This window comes from Loxodonta africana, chromosome 4 (assembly GCF_030014295.1).
Source record: "Loxodonta africana isolate mLoxAfr1 chromosome 4, mLoxAfr1.hap2, whole genome shotgun sequence".
NCBI classification, from domain to species: Eukaryota; Metazoa; Chordata; class Mammalia; order Proboscidea; family Elephantidae; genus Loxodonta; species Loxodonta africana.
In genome coordinates, this window is record NC_087345.1 from 137,827,509 (window position 1) to 137,849,994 (window position 22,486).

General features: G+C 43.9%; 1 protein-coding gene and 1 pseudogene across 4 annotated transcripts in view; both read right to left on the reverse strand.

Annotated features, from left to right (window-relative positions):
* TSPAN9 (tetraspanin 9) overlaps nucleotides 1-22,486 on the reverse strand; it is a 283,540-nt gene that overhangs the window by 77,491 nt on the left and 183,563 nt on the right. The window lies entirely within an intron of this gene.
* The window catches only part of LOC104845961 (NEDD8 ultimate buster 1-like), a 42,715-nt pseudogene continuing 33,024 nt past the window's right edge, over nucleotides 12,796-22,486 (reverse strand).

Here is a 22,486-nt window from a genome sequence, read left to right on the forward strand (position 1 = left end):
ACTGCAACTGTTTCAGCTGTGCAGTGGAGAGGTGGGTGTTTGACATTTCACACCGCTTTGCCTATTAAACAGGGTCCTCACCTACCCACATCAGGGGCCTAAGGACTGATGGCTCCACTCAGGTCACACAGCCACCCACGACAGGGGTTCATGGATAACTGGTACCTCCCAGTCCTTACAACCAAAAGCATTGGGTACCCATGGTCCATCTGCAGAACCCACCCACCTGTGCGACCTAGGGAACAGGGATGTGCTTTCCTCACAGACACTCGGGGGACATTTGTCAGCCCCCTGCCTTGTTCAGAGTGTGACGCCCTGCTACAAGCAGATACTGCTACCTACACCAATCACCCCTGCCCCTCTAAGACTGTAGAACAGAGCCTGTACCACACACTTGATGACCAACTACCTGGACACCTGAGCTGAATCCATACAACAAAATGAATGGACTCCTAGGCTGATATACCTGGTAACACCTCTAGCCATCTGGTGAAAGGACATCAGAGCTTCAAAGGTGAAAATAATAAAGCTAACTCACTCAAGCAACCTATTTGGGCTTACCAAAACAAAACAAAGCAAGAAGCTAGGATACAGAAAGCAAACATAAAATAAACTAATACAATAACTTATAGATGGCTCGGAAACAACAGTCATTATCAAATCACATAAAGAAACAGACCGTGATCACTTCAACGAGCTCTCAAAACACAGAATCAAGGGATCTTCTGAATGAAGATGTGTTCCTGGAGTTACCAGATACAGAATACAAAAGATTAATATACCGAACTCTTCAAGACATCAGGAATCAGATCACACAATACGCAGAAGAAGCCAAGGAACGTACAGTTGAAGAAATTAAAAAGGTTATTCAAGAACAGAATGAAAAATTTAACAAGCTGCAAGAATCCACAAACAGACAGCAATCAGAAATTCAGAAGATTAACAATACAATTACAGAATTAGACAACTCAGTAGAAAGAGGAGCAGAATTGAGCACGTGGAAGGCAAGACTGGTGAGACTGAACATAAAACACTTGGCACCAATATATCTGAAGAAAAAATCAGATAAAAGAATTTTTTAAAAATGACGAAACCCTAAGAATCATGTGGGACTCTATCAAGATAAATAACCTATGAGTGATTGGAGTACCAGAACAGAGAGGGATAACAGAAAATACAGAGAGAATTGTTGGCAGAAAACATCCCTGATATTGTGAAAGATGAGAAGATATCTATCCAAGATGGTCATCGAACTCCACGTAAGGTAGACCTTAAACGAAAGTCACCAAGACATATTATAATCAAACTTGCCAAAACCAAAGATAAAGAGAGAATTTTAAGAGCTGCTAGGGATACACGAAAAGTCACCTATAAAGGACAGTCAAAAAGAATAAGCTCGGACTACTCAGCAGAAACCATGCAGACAAGAGGCAATGGGATGACTTATATAAAGCATTGAAGGAAAAAAAATTGCCAGCCAAGAATCATACATCCAGCAAAACTGCCTCTCAAATATGAAGGCGAAACTAGGATATTTCCAGATAAACAGAAATTTAGGAAATTCGTAAAAACCAAACCAAAACTACCAGAAATACTAAAGGGACTTCTCTGGTTACAAAATCAATAATATCAGATATCAACCCAAGACAAGAACACTGGACAGAGCAATCAGATCTCAACCTAGATATGGAATTCACAAAAATAAACTGAGATAAAAAACGCTCAAAACAGGGAAACAGCAACGTCATTACGTAAAAGAAGACAACATTAAAACAATAAAGAGGGACTAAGAAATGTAGTCATAGATCTTTCATATGGAGAGGAAGACAAGGCGATACGAAGAAATAAAAGTTGGGGTTTCAACCTAGAAAAATAGCAGTAAATATTAAGGTAACCACAAAGGACACTAACAACCCTACTCATCAAAGTAAAATACGAGAAAAAAACAGAGACTCAGCAGAAACAAAATCAACAACAATGAATAAGAGGAAAAGACAACATATAAAGATAAACTACTTAGCACAAAAAATTAAGTGGGAAAAAGAAACTGTCAACAACACACAAAAAAAGACATCAAAATGACAGTACTAAACTCATACCTATCCATAATTACGCTGAATGTAAATGGACTAAATGCACCCATAAAGAGACAGAGAGTGACGGAATGGATTAAAAAAATACGATCCATCTATATGCTGCCTACAAGAGATACACCTTAGACTCAGAGACACAAACAAACTAAAACTTAAAGGAAAGAAAAAATATATCAAGAAAACAACAATCAAAAAACAGCAGGAGTGGCAGTATTAATTTCTGACAAAATAGACTTTAAAGTTAAATCCACCACAAAGGATAAGGAAGGACTCTATATAATGATTAAAGGGACAATATACCATGAGGATATACACCATGAGAATATAACCATATTAAAAATTCATGCTATAAGATACATAAAACAAACTCTAACAGCACTGAAAAGTGAGACAGTACCATAATTACAGTAGGAGACTTCAACACAACACTTTCGGTGAAGGACAAACATTCAGAAGGACGATCAATAAAGACACGGAAGATCTAAACACCACAATCAACCAACTTGACCTCAAAGACATATATAGAACCCTCCACCCAACAGCAGCCAAGTATACTTTCTTTTCCAATGCACATGGAACATTCTCTAGAATAGACCACATATTAGGTCATAAAGCAAGCCTTAGCAGAATCCAAAACATCAAAACATTACAAAGCATCTTGTCTGATCATAAGGCAATAAAAGTAGAAATCCATAAGAGAAAAAGCAGGGAAAAGAAACCAAACACTTGGAAACTGAACAATACCCTACACAAAAACAACTGGGTTATAGAAGACATCAAGGATAGAATGAAGAAATTCATAGAATCTGATGAGAATGAAAATACTTCCTATCAGAACCTTTGGGACACAGCGAAAGCAGTGCTCAGAGGTCAATTTACATCAATAAATGCACACATACAAAAAGAAGAAAGGGCCCAAATCAAAGAATTATCTCTACAACTGGAACAAATAGAAAGAGCAACAAAAGAAACCCTCAAGCACCAGAAGAAAGCAAATAATAAAAATTAGAGCAGAAATAAATGAAATAGAGAACAGAAAAACAATTGAAAGAGTTAACAAGACCAAAAACCGTTTCTTTGAAAAAATTTACAAAACTGATAAACCATTGGCCAAACTGACAAAAGAAAAACAGGAGAGGAAGCAAATAACCCAAATAAGAAATGAGATGGGCAATGTTACAACAGACCCAACTGAAATTAAAAGAATCATATGAGATTACTATGAAAAATTGTACTCTAACAACTTTGAAAACCTAGACAAAATGGATGAATTTCTAGAAACACACTACCTACTTAAACTAACACAAACAGAGGCAGAACAACTAAATAAACCCGTAACAAGAGATTGAAAAGGTAATCAAAAAACTCCCAACAAAAAAAAGCCCTGGTCCAGATGGCTTCACTGCAGAGTTCTACCAAACTTTCAGAGAAGAGTTAACATCACTACTACTAAAGGTATTTCAGAGCATAGGAAAGGACGGAATACTCCCAAACTCATTCTATGAACCCAGCATATCCCTGATACCAAAACCAGGTAAAGACACCACAAAAAAAGAAAATTATGGACCTATATCCCTCATGAACTTAGATGCAAAAATCCTCAACAAAATTCTAGCCAATAGAATTCAACAACATATCAAAAAAATAATTCACCATGACCAAGTGGGATTCATACCAGGTATGCAGGGATGGTTCAACATTAGAAAAACAATTAATGTAATCCATCTTATAAAACAAAAGAGAAGAACCACGTGATCTTATCAATTGATGCAGAAAAGGCATTTGACAAAGCTCAACACCCATTCATGATAAAAACTCTCGGCAAAATAGGAAGAGAAGGAAAATTCCTCAACATAATAAAGGGCATTTATACAAAGCCAACAGACAACAACATCTAAATAGAGAGAGTCTGAAAGCATTCCCCTTGAGATTGGGAACCAGACAAGGATGCCCTTTATCATCACTCTTATTCAACATTGTGCTGGAGGTCCTAGCCAAAGCAATTAGGTTAGATAAAGAAATAAAGGGCATCCAGATTGGTTAGGAAGAAGTAAAATATCTCTATTTGCAGATGACACGATTTTATACACAGAAAACCCTGAAGAATCGTCAAGAAAACTACTGAAACTAATACAAGAGTTCAGTAGAATATCACGATACAAGATAAACATACAAAAATCAGTTGGATTCCTCTACACCAACAAAAAGAACATCGAAGAGGAAATCACCAAATCAATACCATTTACAGTAGCCCCCAAGAAGATAAAATACTTAGGAATAAATCTTACCAGAAACATAAAACACCTATACAAAGAAAACTACAGGACACTACTGCAAGAAACCAAAAGGGACCTATGTAAGTGGAAAAACATACCTTGCTCATGGATAGGAAGACTCAACATTGTAAAAATGTCTATTCTATCAAAAGCGATCTATAGATACAATGCAATTCCTATCCAAATTCCAGCAACACTTTTTAATGAGATGAAGAAACAAATCACCAACTTCATATGGAAGGGAAAGAGATCCCAGATAAGTAAAGCATTACCGAAAAAGAAGAATAAAGTGGGAGGCCTCACTCTACCTGATTTTAGAACCTATTATACCTCCACAATAGTCAAAACAGCCTAGTACTGGTACTACAACAGATACATAGACCAATGGATCAGAATTGAAAATCCATACATAAATCCATCCACATATGAACAGCTGGTATTTGACAAAGGCCCAAAGTTTGTTAAATGGGGAAAAGACAGTCTCTTTAACAAATGGTGCTGGCATAACTGAATATTCATCTGCAAATGATGAAACAAGACCCATACCTCACACCATGCACAAAAACTAACTCAAAATGGATCAAAGACCTAAATAAAAAATCTAAAATGATAAAGATCATGGAAGAAAAAATAGAGACAATGCCTCATACATGGCATAAACAGTACACAGAACATTACTAACAATGAACAAATACCAGAAGAGAAACTAGATAACTGGGTAAAAAATATAAATAAAAATAAAACACCTATGCTCACCCAAAGACTTCATCAAAAAAGTAAAAAGATTACCTACGGATAGGAAATGTCATACCTAAGAACTTTTTCCCAATCAGCATCTGATCTCTAAAACCTATATGATACTGCAAAAACTCAACTACAAAAAGGCAAATAACCCAATTAAAAAATTGGCAAAGGATATGAACAGTTACTTCACTAAAGATGACATTCCGGTAGCTAACAGATACGTGAGGAAATGCTCACGATCACTAGCCATTAGAGAAATGCAAATCAAAACTACAATGAGATTCCATCTCACTCCAACAAGGCTGGCATTGATCCAAAAAACACAAAAAAATAAATGTTGGAGAGGTTGTGGAGAGACTGGAACACTTATACGCTACTGGTGAGAATGTAAAATGGTACAACCACTTTGGAATTCAATTTGGCACTTCCTTTAAAAACTAGAAATAGAACTACCATATGATCCAGCAGTCCCAGTCCTTGGAATATATCCTAGAGAAATAAGAGCCTTTACACGAACAGATACATGCTCACTGCAGCATTGTTTACAATAGCAAAAAGATGGAAGCAACCAATATTGGACAATCAGATAGTAGATAAGAACTATTTTAGGTGAAGGTAAAGACAACACACAATACAGGAGAGGTCAGCACAACTGGACTAAACCAAAAGCAAAGAAGATTCCTGAATGAACTGAACGCTTTGAAGGCCAGCAGTAGCAGGGGTGGGGTTTGGGAACCATGGTTTCAGGGGACATCTAAGTCAATTGGCATAATAAAATCTATAAGAAAACAATCTGCATCCTACTTTGGAGAGTGGCATCTGGGTCTTAAATGCTAGTAAGCAGCCATCTAAGATGCATCAGTTGGTCTCAACCCACCTGGAGCAAAGGAGAATGAAGAACATTAAAGACACAAGGTAATTATGAGCCCAAGAGACAGAAAGGGCCACATAAACCAGGGACTTCATTAGCCTGAGAGCAGAAGAACTAGATGGTGCCTGGCTACAACCAATGACTGCCCCGACAGGGAACACAACAGAGAACTCTGAGGGAGCAGGACAGCGGTGGGATGCAGACCCCAAATTCTCATAAAAAGACCAGACTTAATGGTCTGAGACTAGAAGGACTCTGGAGGTCATGGTCCCCAGGCCTTCTGTTAGCCCAAGACTGGAACCATTCCCAAAGCCAACTCTTCAGACAGGGATTGGACTGGACTATGGGATAGAAAATGATACTGGTGAAGAGTGAGCTTCTTGAATCAAGCAGACACATGAGACTATGTAGGCAGCTCCTGTCTGGAGGGGAGATGAGAAGGCAGAGGGGGGCAAAGCTAGCTGAATGGACAGGAAAATAGAGAGTGGAGGGAAGGAGCATGCTGTCTCATTTGAGGGAGAGCAACTAGGAGTACTAGTAGAGAAAGGTATATACAAGTTTTTTTATGAGAGGCTGACTTGATTTGTAAACTTTCACTTAAAGCACAATAAAAATTGGAAAAAAAAAAAAAGACTTTACCAAAAAAAGTGAAAAGAGAAGCTACCAACTGGGAAAAATCTTTGGAAATCATGTATCTGACAAGAATCTAAAGGCCAAAATATATATGAAACTTCAACTCAATGACAAAAAGGAAATAACTAAATCATAAAATGGACAAAGAACTTGAACAGACATTTCACCAGAGAGGACATTTAAATTGCCACCAAACACATGAAAAGATACTCAGCATCATTAGCCATCAGAGAGATGCAAATCAAAACCATGATGAGATGCCATTTCACTCCCACTGGGATGGTTAAGATTTAAAAAAAAGAAAATAACAAATGCTGAGGATGTGGGGAAACTTACAATGCAAAATGGAACAGTGTGGCAGTTCCTCAAAAACTAAAAATAAAACTACCATATGACTCAGCAATTCCACTTATAGGTATATACTCAAAAGACTTGAGAGCAGAGACTCAAAAAGAGAGTTGTATATAAACATTCATTTCAGCACTATTCACAATAGGCAAAACAGGGAAACAACCTAAATGCATATCAGTGGACCAACGGATAAACAAAATGGTGGTATATATATACAACGGAATACTACTCAGCCAGTAAGAGAAATGTGGTCTTGATACATGCTACAGTATGGATGGAGTCTGAAGACGTTATGCTGGCAAAATAATCCAATTACAAAATGACAAATATTGTATTACCTCACTTATATAAAAAGACAAGAAAAGGCAAATGTACAGAGACCAAAGTTTATTAGTGGTTACCAGGGACAGGAGGGAAGGGGCAAAAGGGGGGTTAAAGGTGATGGAAACATCCCACTGATTAAAGGTAGTGCTGACAGCTGATTATCATAATTGCTGTCAAAAAGTTGTATACCTGTAAAAAGTTGAACTGGCAAAAGTTGTGTGATATGTTTACGACAACAACAACAACAAAAAAGAGTAGGTGCTGAAGCTGCTTATGTACAGCCAAACACCTCATAGAATTTGGTCCCTTGGTATGATGTATAAGGTCATGGTTTCATGGGACATCACGGTACTTCTGCCTCCTAGTTGTTGCCTAGTGCCTGGGGTCTTAAAAGCTTGCAAGAGGTCATCCAAGGCACAATTCGTCTCTATTTACTTGGAGCAACAGAGGAAGGAAGAGAGTCAAGAATAGGAGGAGGATATGAAATGTGTGGCTAACTGCCTCCATGAACAACTGCCTCCTTTGCCAGGAGACCATAAGAACTGGATGTTATCTGGCTCTCAATACTGAACATTTTGATCAAAGATTCCATAGATGAACCCCTGATCAAAAGGGGGGACATACAGAACAGAATTTCAATTCTCATGGACTTTAGACTTTCTGGAGCCAGGGAGGGTGGATGAGCCCCTGAAAATATTGCCCTGAGATAATCTTTAACACTTGAACCAAAATATCCCCTGAAGTTATCTTAAAATTGAACAACAGTTTAGCTTAACTAGTAAAAAAGTTTTGCCTGGAGCATTACACTCTTTTAAGAACTATCTATACGGGATCAAATTGACAACAGCAACTATAAAGATTAGATGGGAGCCTTAGGGGGCAGTGGATTTATGTTAATGAGGGAGGAACAACTCAGAAAAGGAGGGTGAGAATGGTTGCACAACTCGATGTAATCTATGTCACTCAACAGTAGAAACTGTTGAATTGGTATATGCTTTGCTGTGTACAGGAAACCCTGGTGGCGTAGTGGTTAAGTGCTACGGCTGCTAACCAAAGGGTGGGCAGTTTGAATCCGCCAGGTGCTCCTTGGAAACTCTATGAGGCAGTTCTACTCTGTTCTATAGGATCGCTATGAGTCGGAATTGACTCGACGGCACTGGGTTTGGTTTCTGGTTTGGTTTTTGCTGTGTATATCTTAACGACAATAAAATAAATAAAATTCAGAACAAAAAAAAAAAAGATTATAGTATAGGAAACCCTGTGAAGCTGTTCTACTTTGTCATATAGTGTCACTAAGGGTGGAAATCGACTCAACAGCACAAAACAACAACAAAAACAAACAGGATGAAGATGGACATAAAATGTAAATGTTCAAAATGCTTTGCTTTCTTTCTTCCCACTTATGGAAGGCAGGACATTATCTGAGGAAATTAGGAGGAAATATGGTTTCCATTTCCTGGAAGCAGGATTTTAAGTGTCAGTTGTTGTCTTACAAGATTAGTTTGAGACCATAGCTTTATAGCTTTAACTTTGTATTAAAGTATAATCTAAAGAAAAACGTACCTAAAAAAATAATAATGCAAAGAAAATAGTTGAATGATGCCTAAAAATGTTTTATCCAATATACTCTTGGAGTTCTTTGTCAGGTCCTATTACCTATTATATCAAAGAGGAATGATTTTTATCACTGCTGAGCACAATCTATGAAACGAGCCTGAGAAATTACAACAAACGATGTTGAAATGTAAACATTAGGACAGGACGAGGGAAGTAGCAAATGGTATTTTCTTTTCTAGAATTGCTCTTTCTAATTCTCCAATTTTCAACACCTGGTCTTTTCTTCTCTTAGGTAGAAAAGAAGAAAAAGAATTTTTTTTCTGCTTCTGGAATCTTCATACTGCTATCGTCTTGTCAATGGCAAAAGGTCCCCAGGTGGCGCAAATAACTTGCGCTTGGCTACTAACCTAAAGGTTGGCATGTTGAACCACCCAGCGGTGCCACAGAAGAGGTCTGGCAACCTGCTTCCATAACCATTACAGCCAAGAAGGCCTTATGGAACACTTCTGCTCTATAACACATATGGAGTCGCCATGAGTCAGAATTGACTCAACAGCAATGGAGGTTTTTTTGATCAATGGCAAAACAGCTATCTGGACTCGCACTTATTTCTCAAAATGTCCAGAATTTTACTAATTCGTGCATGCTCCTTTAGCGATACCCTTTTCCTAGCCACTCCCCCAGCTACTCCCACTGCTCTCCCTGCCTGCCTTCAGAACCAGGAAGTTCAAGTCCTGACTTGACCATTTTCTAGCTGAGTGACATATGACCTATTGATCTTTTCTCCTCATTTTATCATCTGCAAATGGAAATAACAGTACCTAACTTGAAGGTGAAGATCAAAAAGAGACACTGCACAGTGCCTGGCAGGGAGAAGCACCTTTCCTTTTATTTCGGATCCCCCGAAAATATCATTTTTGTCATGTTACTCCCCAACCCCCAGACTTTAAACACAAGACACAGCAGAGTGGTCTAATTAAGAGCATAGACAAGGGTTTCTCAACCTCCTTTTCATTATCATCCCACAAGGAGGCTGTTTAGACATTCTATTCTTAATCAACCCCCCATGAAATCTTAATACCACAGATATGCTGTCTACCTGTTGCATACTGTACATATATCTGTGCTTTCTACACAAGGCATAAGGATCCCCACTTGGAGGTGGTATCGTCCCCACTGACAATGCATGGTCTAGATGGTGAAACCTAAACTCCAAGTTCAAATCCCGGCTCTGCCATGTATCAGCTGGGTGACCCTGAACAAATTCTATAAGCTCTCCTTGGCTCAGTTTCCTCACCTGTAAAATGAGGATAACAACAGTACCAGTTTTGTGGGGTTGCTGGGAGGGATTACATGAGTGCATATATGTAGAGGGTTTAGAACACTGCCTAGCACATGCCTAGTGCTGCATAGATGTTTGCTGCAATTATTCCCAAAGCTTCCCAGGGCCCACAGCATAAAGTACACACACCTTAGCCTGGCATTCAAGGCAATTTCACTCTGAAATCATACCCTCACTTCCCATTCCAGTCGTCTCTCCCACTGCTCCCATAAAGCTTTATACAAATCGAGTCTCCAGTTCTCTCCTGGCTTGACCGTATTCCGTCACTGGCCAGGCTGTTCCCACCATCCTCAGGGCCTCTCTGACTTGCTCCTGCCTTTGTTCTGCTCTGTGTCTTGGCCTTGCCCTCATTCCTCTGCTCAACAGAAACCAGGGCTGTCATCATCTGCATTTACTGTCTCAACTGGAAGAGAAACGGAGGGGGTAAAGAACTTGTAAGCAAGGGACAGATCACACAAAGGGTTAATTCATAATGGTTGAGCAAAATGAAGAGTGAAGACTGGTCTGAGGAAATGGCTGCACCCAGATTGAGAATGTTGGAAAGGAGGGTGCCCAGGACTCCAAGGAGGAGAAAGTCCCCAGGGCATAGCCAAAGACTCCTTTACAAAGGCCTGTGCAAGTGTAAGCAGTTGCCACTGAGTGGATTCCGTCTCATGGTGACCCCATGTGTGTCGGAGTGCAGCTGTGCTCCGCAGGGTTTTCAATGGCTGATTTCTAAGAGGTAGATCGCCAGGCCATTCTTCCAAGGCTTCTCTGGGTGGACTTGAACCTCTAATCTTTCATGTAGCAGCCAAGCACTTAACTGTTTGCACCCCCAGGGGCTCCTGTGGAGGTGTAGAGAGTAAGAAAGCTGTTGAGGCTGTTCCTACTTTGCTGAGTGTGCCAAGAATGCAAGGTCCCAACCCCTCTTCACTTGGCTCATTTCTGAGGGTTGTGTTTGCAGAGAGCAAGCTTGAGAGATGAGGTAGTCTCTTTGCGGGAGAAAGAGCACGCTTGCTTACTGCCTGCTATAAAACAATAGGTTTCCCCAAGCTCAGCGTTCCTCTCTGTGGTGCATCTCACCATGTGTGCAAGGGTCACCTGGGCCTGCCACGTGGGATGGGGCAAGGGGAACTGAGACAAATGTGTCGATGTGCGTGGTGCTCGCTAAATCATGATCATAAAGTCCTGTCTCCACCAGCATCTGTGGAACAGTAGCTGGCTGACCATTAGCTTCTAAAGAGGGTAAGATTAAACAGAAACAACAAGGCATTCATGTTTGGGGGCTGTCTGTGGGACAGCAAGAGGATGGCCCCACTGACTCTGGCTTTACCTCCCCACATGACAAGAAAAAAGCTCAGCATCACCATAAGCTCCAAAAGGCAGCAGGAGCCTACAGGGATTATCTCCCTCCTGCTTAGGACATTCCCAACCCCTGTGTAGACGGTTCAGTCCAAATGGAGCAGAGCAGTGGGAAGGAGAGACACCTGGGGGCCTGGGATGCCACGCCAGGTGAAAGGCTGTTGCTCTCAGTGAAAGCTGGGGCTGGCTGCAGCTGCAGCTACACTGAGGAAACTCATCAAACCAATTCCAAGACACTGGAAGCAGCCTCCAAGCTTAGACCCATTCTCTAAAGGGGGGTGGAGGGTGCAGAGTCCTCCAAACTTGAGAGATAACTAACATCAGGCAGAACAGAGCCTCGTTCTCCCACTCCAGCTCCCATCACTGATACAGCAGGTAAAAAGGCACAGCCCCTCACCCTCCGAACCTCCCACCCCTGCTACCAGGTTAAGAACAGGGAGTCCATCCACCCAGCCAGTCACATACAGATCAGGAAGCCTCAGAGATGCCACTAATCTACCTGGACAAAAAAAGAGAAGACAGTCAAATACCCTGTATAAGCAAGAACACAAGCTTTTTTTTTTTTTAATGAACAAGGGAGAGACCCCTCTCCCAGCCAGAGCACTGGACTTCCCCAAAAGCCACTAACAGACCAGATAGAAAAGCGATACTGATGCGTTTGCCTTTTTTTTCTCTTTCTTCTGACTGTTCGTAATGATAGAATTTATAAGCAGAAACTTAGTACTTACTTCTGTTTCTTAGTTTTTCTTTGTTGTGGACTTTATATTTTCTACATAGTAGAAGCACTCTGCACCAATAATATCTTCATTTTCTGGAGCTGAGTCAAAATAATCTTCTTCATGTTCTGGAATATCTTCCAATATTTCATTGACTGCCTGTCTCCATTATCACGTGCTGAGGTGCTAGAAGTACCTGAAGAACCGGAAGGGGGCGTGGATGGAGTTGATGAAGAGTCTTCTGTGAGAGATGCAGGTCGGGAGGAAGACTTTCACCATTGTGCACAAGGGTCTGAGCTGCCAGCTAGCTGGACGCTTCTCCTGAACACTCTCAGCGCTGCCTTGGCAGCAACAGATTCAAAGCCCATGTACACCAGTTGGTTAATATTTTCCCGGGAAGGACTTTCCTGAGGGCTGTTGGTTTCAGGATCTGAATCATTTAACCACATCTGCAGATTACTGAGAAGAATCCTGAGGGCTCCATCCAGATCCCTGCTGGCCTGGCGAAGGGCCTGCTTGGCTGTGTGTTTGGAGTAGCCTGTTCCTTTCAAAGAATTGATGTTCTCTCCAAAAAAAAAAAAAAAAAATTTTTTTTTTTTCCCCCCAAGGAGTGTCTTTTATTCTCTTTTTCCTCTTTCCTTATTTGGGCCAATCTCTCTCTGCACTTGGTGATATGAGTGGCTGCATGATCCACGTTCCCATCACATGCCTTCAGGCCCAGCCGGACTTCCTCTGCCGTAAATTTCCGCTGCAACAGATTATGAACTTTTGGTGGATTGATGTATAGCTCTTTAAAGAGTTGACGTGCCTTACTGAGATACTCGCAAGCCTCTTCACCATTTCACTGTGATAGTTCCAGATGCTTTGAAGCAAGTGAAGCCTTAAGAACAATATCTTTTTACCACAATTTCCTTTTATGTGGACCAGTCTCTCATAATTTTCCCCATGGCAATTTTTAAAGCTTCTCTGGGCCAAGTTTAGTTTTTTTTTTTTTCTGGATTGTCAAGGCATTCCAGTTGCTCCCAGCAGAAACAGCACCATACTATATCTAGATGGAGCATGCATAGTCATCTACTGTGTCCAGCAGTTCTCTGCAGCACCCACAGAAATATTTGTCAGTATTCAACAGACATGGCAATGCTATTCTATACTCTTTTCAGGAAATCTCTGCCCTTCTCATGATATTCCATAGCTAACATAAGGGCTTTTCTCTCTGAGAGGGGCATCCTGATTGATCCGCCTGTCTGGTTGGCTATGCCTAAGTAAGGTATAGTTCTGGATCCACCACCATCTCAGCTCTCTCGGCCAGTATCTACAGTCTTCTCTTAGTCCTCTGTATTTTTTTTTTTTTTTTTTTCCGTTTGGCTTTATTTTGCTCTTCTTCTTATTGTACCTAAAGTTTTTCCTCATATCCTCTTCAGATTATTTTAGTCCAAACACCATAGTCTTCATATTGTGTATCACTCCTTGCTTTTCTGGTATTTTCCCTAGCTGAAGCTGTTTTTTATTTATGACAATTTTAATGTAATTTTCTTGGAATCCAAAGGTTTCAGCTATTTTGGAAACTCAGTTCCCCGCCAGTGATGTGCAATCAAGTCCAAGATTCTCCATCTTTTCTTAGTCTTGGAGGTAAAATACCTCTATCGTAGCAATTCCTGTTGTTTTATAACTTTCATTTCCTGTTCCACGGTCCATTGCTTTGCAACATATTTCTTCTATTATTTTTTCCACCTCATTTTCATAACATTCTAGTTTGTCAGGATATTTCTTAGAAAGGTCCTTCCAAATGCCTCACCGTGTCACAACACAGACCACTCTGACACCCTCATGACAATCTTCGATCATCAATAAATGGTGCATCATACTTGGGATTCTCCGACTTCAATGCCAAACCAACTTCCTTACTTTCATCTGTACATGGAGGTTTCCAAAGTTGAATTCTGGTCTCCCTTAAAAACTGGGTTAATTTTGCTTGAAGATATTTCTTTTGCACCATCCCGCACCACTGCCGTGCCCCATGTTTGCCTATCTTAACACCCCTAAAAGGTAGTGTAACAACAGACAAGAACAAGGGCTTTGGAGTCCTGAGACCTGAATTTAAATCCTGGTTCCCTCGACGCCTAGCTGTGTGAGCTTGAACAAATTACCTAACCTCTCTGAGCCCTTGTTCCACATTCCTAAAATGGGAATGATGGCAGAATCCTCCTCACAGGATTACTGTGAGGATGAAATGAGATAAAACATTTCAACCACCTAGAGCAATGCCCGACCCACAGCAAGCCTCAATGAGCTAATTGCTAGAAAAGGTCATCATGGCTGGTAAACTGGAGGGTCAGCAAAAGTGAGGGAAACCCTCAGTAAGATGGATTGACATGGTGGTGACAACAATGGGCTGAAACATATACCATTGTGAAGATGGCACAGGGAACAGGCAATGTTTTGTTCTCTTATACATAAGGTCACCAGGGGTCAGAGCATACTCGATAGCAACTAACAACAATTGGTATTCTCTAGTGGAGCAAAGACCTGGTGACCTGCTCCCCTAAAGATTACAGCATAGAAAACCCTATGGGGCAGTTCCACTCTGTCCTACAGGGTCACTATGAGTTGGAATCAACTCAATCGGCATACAACACAACAACAGAGGAGATCTGGGGGGAGCAGGGATGGTGGTAAACACCCTCTGGGGCTGAGCTATGATTGTTTCTGGGCTGTCCAGGACCCTGATCAGGACCTTGCCAGGGCTGCTCCTCTGGACACTCCCTCCCCCCGCCCCGCCCCAGCCTCCAGTGTGCACGCTCACATTCTCACCTCCGCCTGCACTTACCCATTACCTTCGAGTCAATTCTGACTCATGGTGACTCTAGGCCCTCTAAATCCAAACACATTCCTTAAAGAGTTCTCAAAGTAGCTAGAGCTGAAATGAGAAGATGTCTGTGGTATACTTTCAAATAATCCAGAAAAAAAAAAGGCAGGAGGTGAGAGTCAGTGAAATAAAGGAACAGTAGAATGTTGAAGCTGGCTGATTGTTATATGAGGGTTCATTATACTATTCTATTTTTACACATTTTTGAACTTTTCCACAATCAAAAGATAAAAGGAAAAAAAAAGTTATAAGGCCAGGAGTACTAAATAAGTTAATAATACCTGGCCCCACTTTTTCAGACTCTTCTCTTTACCTATGATCTTGGGAACACTCTCCCTCTTCCTACCCTATAGTCCAAGGTTCTCCTACCTTTATTCCATTTCAAAATTTCTAACCCCCAGCTGTTTTCCACACTCCCTCACCTACTGTCAGCTCTTCCTCACTTCCCTCCTCTGCCCCCTCCCCATCAGAGGGCTCCAGACACTGCTGAAAGATCCCATTGATCCTTCAAGCAGACCAAGTCCAGGGCAGCTGACTAGGAATCAGGACACCTGGATTTCAGTCCCAGCAATGCACAGTCTGTGCTGACCTGTGTAACTAACCTCTATCCAGTTCAGATCAAATGGAAGCTCAGCAGAGCCAGCAAAGAGATCAGAAGTCACTGCCACTGCTACTTAAAAGGCAAGAAAAAAGAGCCCCTTTCTCTTTGAGCCTGTTTGCTGGTGTCAGATTCAGGTGGTAGAGCTATGAACAAGGTGATTACCGTGGCAGACACCACCTCACCCACAGAGGGCTGGGGAAGTGGGGATACAGACACAACGATGATCATATTAACAAGGATAAAAATTAAACCAAGAGCAGACACAAAGGGGTGGGAGGCTGTTCCCCTCTGCACAGGTGTGTGTGCCTTCCATAGATGATGAATGTGAGTCAGGGAGGCGGCTGAGAGGCAGGACCCAGCTGGGACAGAGGCTATGTCCCAGGCAAACTGACATCTGCCAGTGTTCCCTGTGAGGAGGACGCAAAGACAGACACAGCCCCTGCCACTCACTCCCCATCCCAGCACCCTTGTGGGCCTTGGACTTCCCTTTCTTTGTCTCAAAGGAGAGAACTTCTCCATGTCTATCCTCCCAGGATGATAGGAGCCAGGCCTGGAAGACAGAAGGTGGGACCAGGAGACAAATCAGGAGCCCCCAGGTCTAATTTCAGCCATATCTCTGATGTGCTGGGTGACTAGGGGACACTCCCTCCTCTCTGGGTGGAGGACACAGCTCCCTTACCCTCCTCTGAGGATGTCGTGCCTTTGGGGAGGCCAGAGAGAAGGTGTAGCAAGGAAGAATCTTGGGGATGAAGGTGCTAGTCACGAGGGGTCATTCACATGGTCAACCAAGTTTCCCTACGCACAGCCTGCAGGCCGAGGGCTAACAGGCACCAGGAGCCTGCACTCAACAGGAGCTAAGCCTCTGCCACCTGTGCTGTTGAAAGGGCCACTGACTGCTGCCTTCCCTCACTGTGTCCTCACACCATCCCACTAGGGACTGGGGTCTGAAGTGGTAATCCCTTATCTTATGAGTGGGGATAGGAGGGCATGTGACTTTGCCCAAGAACAGGGAATAAAAGATGGTTGGCTTCAAGGTCTAAACTCAGGAGTCTCAGTTCCCAGCGTGGTCTCTCTCCACGACACATGGAAGAGCTGCCGTCGTTTTCTGAGAAGAACACCATTGGAGTTTCAGTTTTCCTAGCGAGCAAAGGAGAAGGAGCCAGGCCTGATAACTCAGTGACATTCACAAAGGGCACCGTGGGAACAAACAAAAACCACAAACCACAATTCAGCACAAAGCAGGCTGGCTCCTGGCAGCTGCAGACTGTACTCAGCCTGGTATGTCCCCAGGGTGGGGCGAGAGGGATTCTGAGAGATGTCCAGGCAAGTAGTCTGTCACCCCAGCCAGACCGGGGAGAGTGCAGCAGACTGCAAACAGCCAAGGATGCAGACTCAAGAGCAGGGTTCAAGGCTCAGCTCAGCTGCTTCTAACCATGTGCCTTGGGAAGATCACTCACTAGCTCTGACCTTCCCTTTCCTTACCTGTAAAATGGGGATAATACATCTTCGCTACAGGGGAGAGATAAGTATTTTGTAAACTGTAAGCAGCACACAAAAATGAGAGAAGATTCTAGTCCACCTCTTGAGCAGGAGAGGGAGAGAGCAGAGAGGGAGGGAAGATGACAAGTCACAGGAAGGATCCACAGTGAGGCTGAGATTTTGAAACCCAACCTGCTGGCTTTACAGCCAAGCCCTTTTATCATCACAGGAAACTCAACCTGCAGCAAATGTATGCTGAGTTCATAAACATGATTAAAAGGCTGTTTGCAAAATTCATACCGGTGGAATGAGTCACAGATGGTGGCAGTAATGCCGTTCCGCAGCAGGCAACAGCTGGCTGTGTGGACGCAGGGACAGCTGGAGGGGGTCCATGCTAATGCCCACTTTCAGCTTTGGAAGGGAAGGGGGCATGCTCACCCTGCCCTCTCCGTGACAGGGAATGGGGCTTCCAGAAAACTGAAACCTGGGATATAAAGCCCCCATTTCCCACTTATTCCAGAGAGATCAATCAGGTTTTCAATTCCTGCCCAACCAGGAGGGCTAGCCAAGCCCAGAGAAAGAACAGTCTGCTAAGACCATGAGCTTCTTTGGGGAACTCGGAAGGGAGCCTACCTGGAATGGGACAGGGCCGGAGTGGTCCAGCTCTGGGAGCGTCCTTGGTGGAGAGGAGGGAAGGGATGAGGCAGCCATGTCTGAGGTCTCTCCAGACAGAGGGGCCCTCTACTCTGAGGCCAGCAAGTAACGGCAATGTAAGGAGAAGGGGTGGGAAACACAGGGACCAGAAACTTCTCTCCGGCTCATGGCTTCACGGAATGCTTTGTGGGTTACATTCCACATAAGTGGGCATCAGCCTTATGTCTTCGATCATAAGCCACCAGGAGGTAGGGTCCCAGGACCATATATGCCACTGGCTTCCTACTTGAGCAGCCAACACAGAACATTTACAATATGTCATGGAGAGGGCAATGTGGATAGGGACAATATATGAACCTTCGGTCTAAATCCACAGTCCCTGGGTACAGCAAAGAGTTAAGCACTAGGCCACTAAGTACTCATAGCAACCCAACCTGTTTCAGAATGGAACTGTGCTCCATAGGGTTTTCAGTGGTTATGACCTTTTGCAAGCACATTGCTAGGCCTTTCTTCTGAAATGCCTCAGAAATGCCTCAGGGAGGTTCAAATCTACCCTGAGGCATTTCAGAAGAAAGGCCTAGCAATGTGCTTGCAAAAGGTCATAACCACTGAAAACCCTATGGAGCACAGTTCCATTCTGAAACAGGTTGGGTTGCTATGAGCATTTTTTTGTTTGTTTGGCCTAAGTTCAAGATTAGCCCTCTCTTTTGAAATGTCTCCCGCCCAGGCCCCCTTCTTTGTCCTGGCCACATTCCACCCATGCCTCAGCTGCAGCCCCACCTGCTCCAAGAAGCCCTCCCTGATGACACAACCACAGCAATGGCCCCTCCCTGACATCCTCACACTGCACTGCTCACAGACCCTAGTTGCTTCTACCCAGCAATTTCATATATGTCCTGTGTCTGGGAACCTTGGCGGCATAGTGGTAAGATGTTACGGCTGCTAACCAAAAGGTTGACAGTTCAAATCCACCAGGTGCTCCTTGGAAACCATATGGGGCAGTTCTACTCTATCCTACAGGGTTGGTGTAAGTTGAAATCAACTCAATGGCAACAGGTTTTTTTTATTTTGGTCCTATGTCTAAGGAGCTCCGGTGATGCAGTGGTTAAGCGCTCAGCTGGTAACTGAAACGTGGGCAGTTCAAACCTGCCAGCCATTCTGAGAGAAAAATGTGGCAGTCTGCTTCCATAAAGATTACAGCCTTGGAAACCCTATGGGGCAGTTCTACTCTGTCCTGCAGGGTCGCAATAAGTCAGAATCAACTCAATAGTAACAGGTTTGATTTTCTGTTTGTTTTGTTTGGCCCTTTGTCTGCCTATGGGCAGGGTCACATCTATATAACATTTTTCAAATGCTTCCTGCAGCAGGGGAACCCAGTCAGCGCCCAGTGACGAGGTCACGACTGGCTGTGCACCTGCAGGGCGCTTCATGGACTTGCAGATGAGCTGCGTCCCTGCACATCGCTACCCGCCCTCTCCCTCCTGCTGCGCTCCCAGAGGCGTCATCAGCCTGTTACCAAAAATATGCCAGGGCCTGCACTCACAGCTGATGCCCCTACGATGGTTGGGGAGCACAGAACCAGGCTTACTAGTCTCTTCTCTACTCCCACTCCCATTTTTTCAGGTCCCCAGAAAGCCCCAATTAATCTCTCACTAAATAGCACTGGCTGTGTCAGATTCAGATCCAGCCAACTGCATGCCAGACACTCTTCACATGTCATCCTATTTACCGAGAGAAGCAACATGGCAGTGTTTAAGAACACAGGCATCAGAGGCAGGCAGAGGTAGGCACAAACTGGCTCTGCAACCTGTGTGGCCTGGGGCAAGTTACCTAACCTCTCTGCGCTTCAGGTGCCTCATTGGTAAAATGGAGGTCATATCATGTCTCTCTCAGATCTGTTGCTGAAATATCTATAAAGTGCTTACAACTATAACTTCAACGTTCCGAAACCAAAAAAGAAAGAAAAAAACAAAAAAACCTGGTGCCATCATGTTGATTCCAACTCACTACAGCCCTGTAGAACAGAGTAGAACTGTCCCATAGGGATTCTGAGGCTATAATTCAAGGTCCCTAGGTGGCGTTTTGGTTGTTTTTTTTTTTTGTAGATGGCGTAAGTGGTTTGTGCTCTACTGCTAGCCTAAAGGTTGGTAGTTTGAGCCCACCCAGTGGTGCCAAAGAAGAAAAGACCTGATGTGCTTCCATAAAGATTATAGCCAAGAAAACCCTATGGGTCACAGTTCCACTCTGTAACACATGGGGTCACTGTGAGTTGGAATCAACTCAACAGCAACTAACAACATTATTACCTCAGTCAACAATCCCTCAAGGTAGGTATTATTGTCTCCTTTCTACCAATGAGGAAGGTGAGGCTCAGAGAGGTTAGGAAAGTGGTTTAGTATCCCAGAGCGGCTATTAAGGAAGCAGAGATGGGGATTCAAGCCCAGGTCCTCTGAGTGCAGGTGCACTCACTGCCCTTCTCACAACACTATCACAGGCTTACCGTTAAAAAGTTTGTTGGTGTTGAGTCGATTCCGACTCCTAGCGACCCTATAGGACAGAGCAGAACTGCCCCATGGGGTTTCCAAGGCTATGACCTTTACGGGAGCAGACTGCCACATCTTTCTCCTACAGAGCAGCCGGTAGGTTCCAACAGCCAACCTCTTGGTTAGTAGCCAAGTGCTTTAACCACTGCACCACCACGGCTCTTCTCATACACTTGCAGAGAGCACTAAGGGACAGAGGGAAACAAGGCATGCCCTCAGTCCTAAGAAGGCTCCCAGCCTCAAGTCATAGGGATGGAAGGGCTGTGCAACCCTGGGTCAGGTACCCCCAGCCCCCCAGCTTCAGCAGCTCCCCAGGAGTCCTAGGAGATGAGGGGTAGCTTCGGCAAGTTTCCATTTAGGAGGATTGGTTGGTCTCCCCCAGATTAAATGTTCTTGAAGGCAGCTAGGTTAAACCCCCAGAGCTCATCAGATTGGCAGCTGCTTTCTCTGCACGCGCAACCTGGAAAGGTGCTGCCGGCTAAGCCAGCCATCAGCCTTCACAGGTTCTTGCTCACTGGGAAAGCAACAGGCTTGAAGACTCTGGCTGCAGTGCACGCACAGTCCGGAGGGGGGCCACCATTTGCAGACAGTCGGCAATTGCCAGAGAGTGGGAGACAAGACGCGGTGAGCAGTGTTCGAATTCAAACCCACTCAACGGGGAAAATAATGCCTATTGCCTACCACCCCCAGTCACGTCAATCCACAGAGACCCTGGATACACTAGACATGGACTGTGTCAACGAACTGAGCTCCACAGGGTTTTAAGTGGCTGATTTTTTGGAAGTAGATCAGCAGGCCTTTCTTCTGAGGCACCGCTGGATGAACTCGAACCTCCAAACTTTTGGTTAGCAGCAGAGTGCTTCAACCATTTGCACCACCCAGGGATTTCCCTTGCCCTGGGGAAGTAGGTACTTTTGCCCCATTTTACAGATGACGAAACTGAGAAGACCTCAGGCCCTGATTCCAATGTCTCATCAACAGTAAGGAAAATGCTAGGATGCAAACCCATGTCTTGAGGTTCCGAGCCTGGGTTCCTTCCTGGCAGCATGCTGTCCTTTCGCTTTCATTCATCATGCATCTCACTCATTCCTTCACTCTCTCACCCATACTTTTCCCAAGACTGCTACGGCTCATGACCCTCCGGGACATTTCTCTACAGCACCTGCTCCCACCGCCTGAGAAGAGCCAGGCGGCTGCAGGGATGTGTTTCTCCTCCTGCAGAACTACCACGACACAGCCCCTCTCCAAGCCCTGCCAGGAGAGCCGCAAATGGCAATCGGCAGCTGGTCCTGAAACAGGCATGGAGAACAGTGCAGACGCCACCATGCTTCTGCTCTGACTGCAGACCTGGCCTAGAATTTGCCCCTCCACTGCACAATGCAGCTGAAAGCCTTAAAAAAAAAAACAAACAAGACATCTCAACCCCCCAGAAATATGGTTCCGCGGATGCTATTTTTGGAGGGGGCATGAGATAAGGAATGGGGAAGGATGATAAAATAGCCTATTACCCAGCTCAAAGGAAGGTGCATGTGGCTGAAATGGATAGACTAGCGACCAGTGATAGTATTTATTGACAACTGTGCCCAGTGCTGTGGGAGCCACAACAGAGTAGGAGGCAAAGGCCCTGCCCTCAAGGGGTGATGGTCCGAATGAGGGAATGAGATATGTGTATCTAGAAAGATCCGGAAAGATCGGGGCAGGAAGCACCATAGTCTTGAGTACAATAAAGATAGTAAGTGCTACTAGGTAGTGCACGGAGCCCTGGTGGCGCAATGGTCAAGCACTCGGCTGCTAACTAAAAGGCCGGCAGTTCAAACCCACCAGTGGCTCCGCAGAAGAAAGACCTATTAATCTGCTCCCATAAAAATTAAATCAAAGAAACCAATCCCGTTGCCATCAAGTCAATTTCGACTCGTACAGGACAAGACAGAACTGCCCCATAGGGTTTCCAAGGCTGAAATCTTTACAGAAGCAGACTGCCACATCTTTCTCCCACAGAGCGGCTGGTGGGTTCAAACCGCTGACCTTTCAGTGAGCAGCCGAGCGCTTTAACCACCGTACCACCAGGGCTTCTCTGTAGAGATTACAGCCTAGG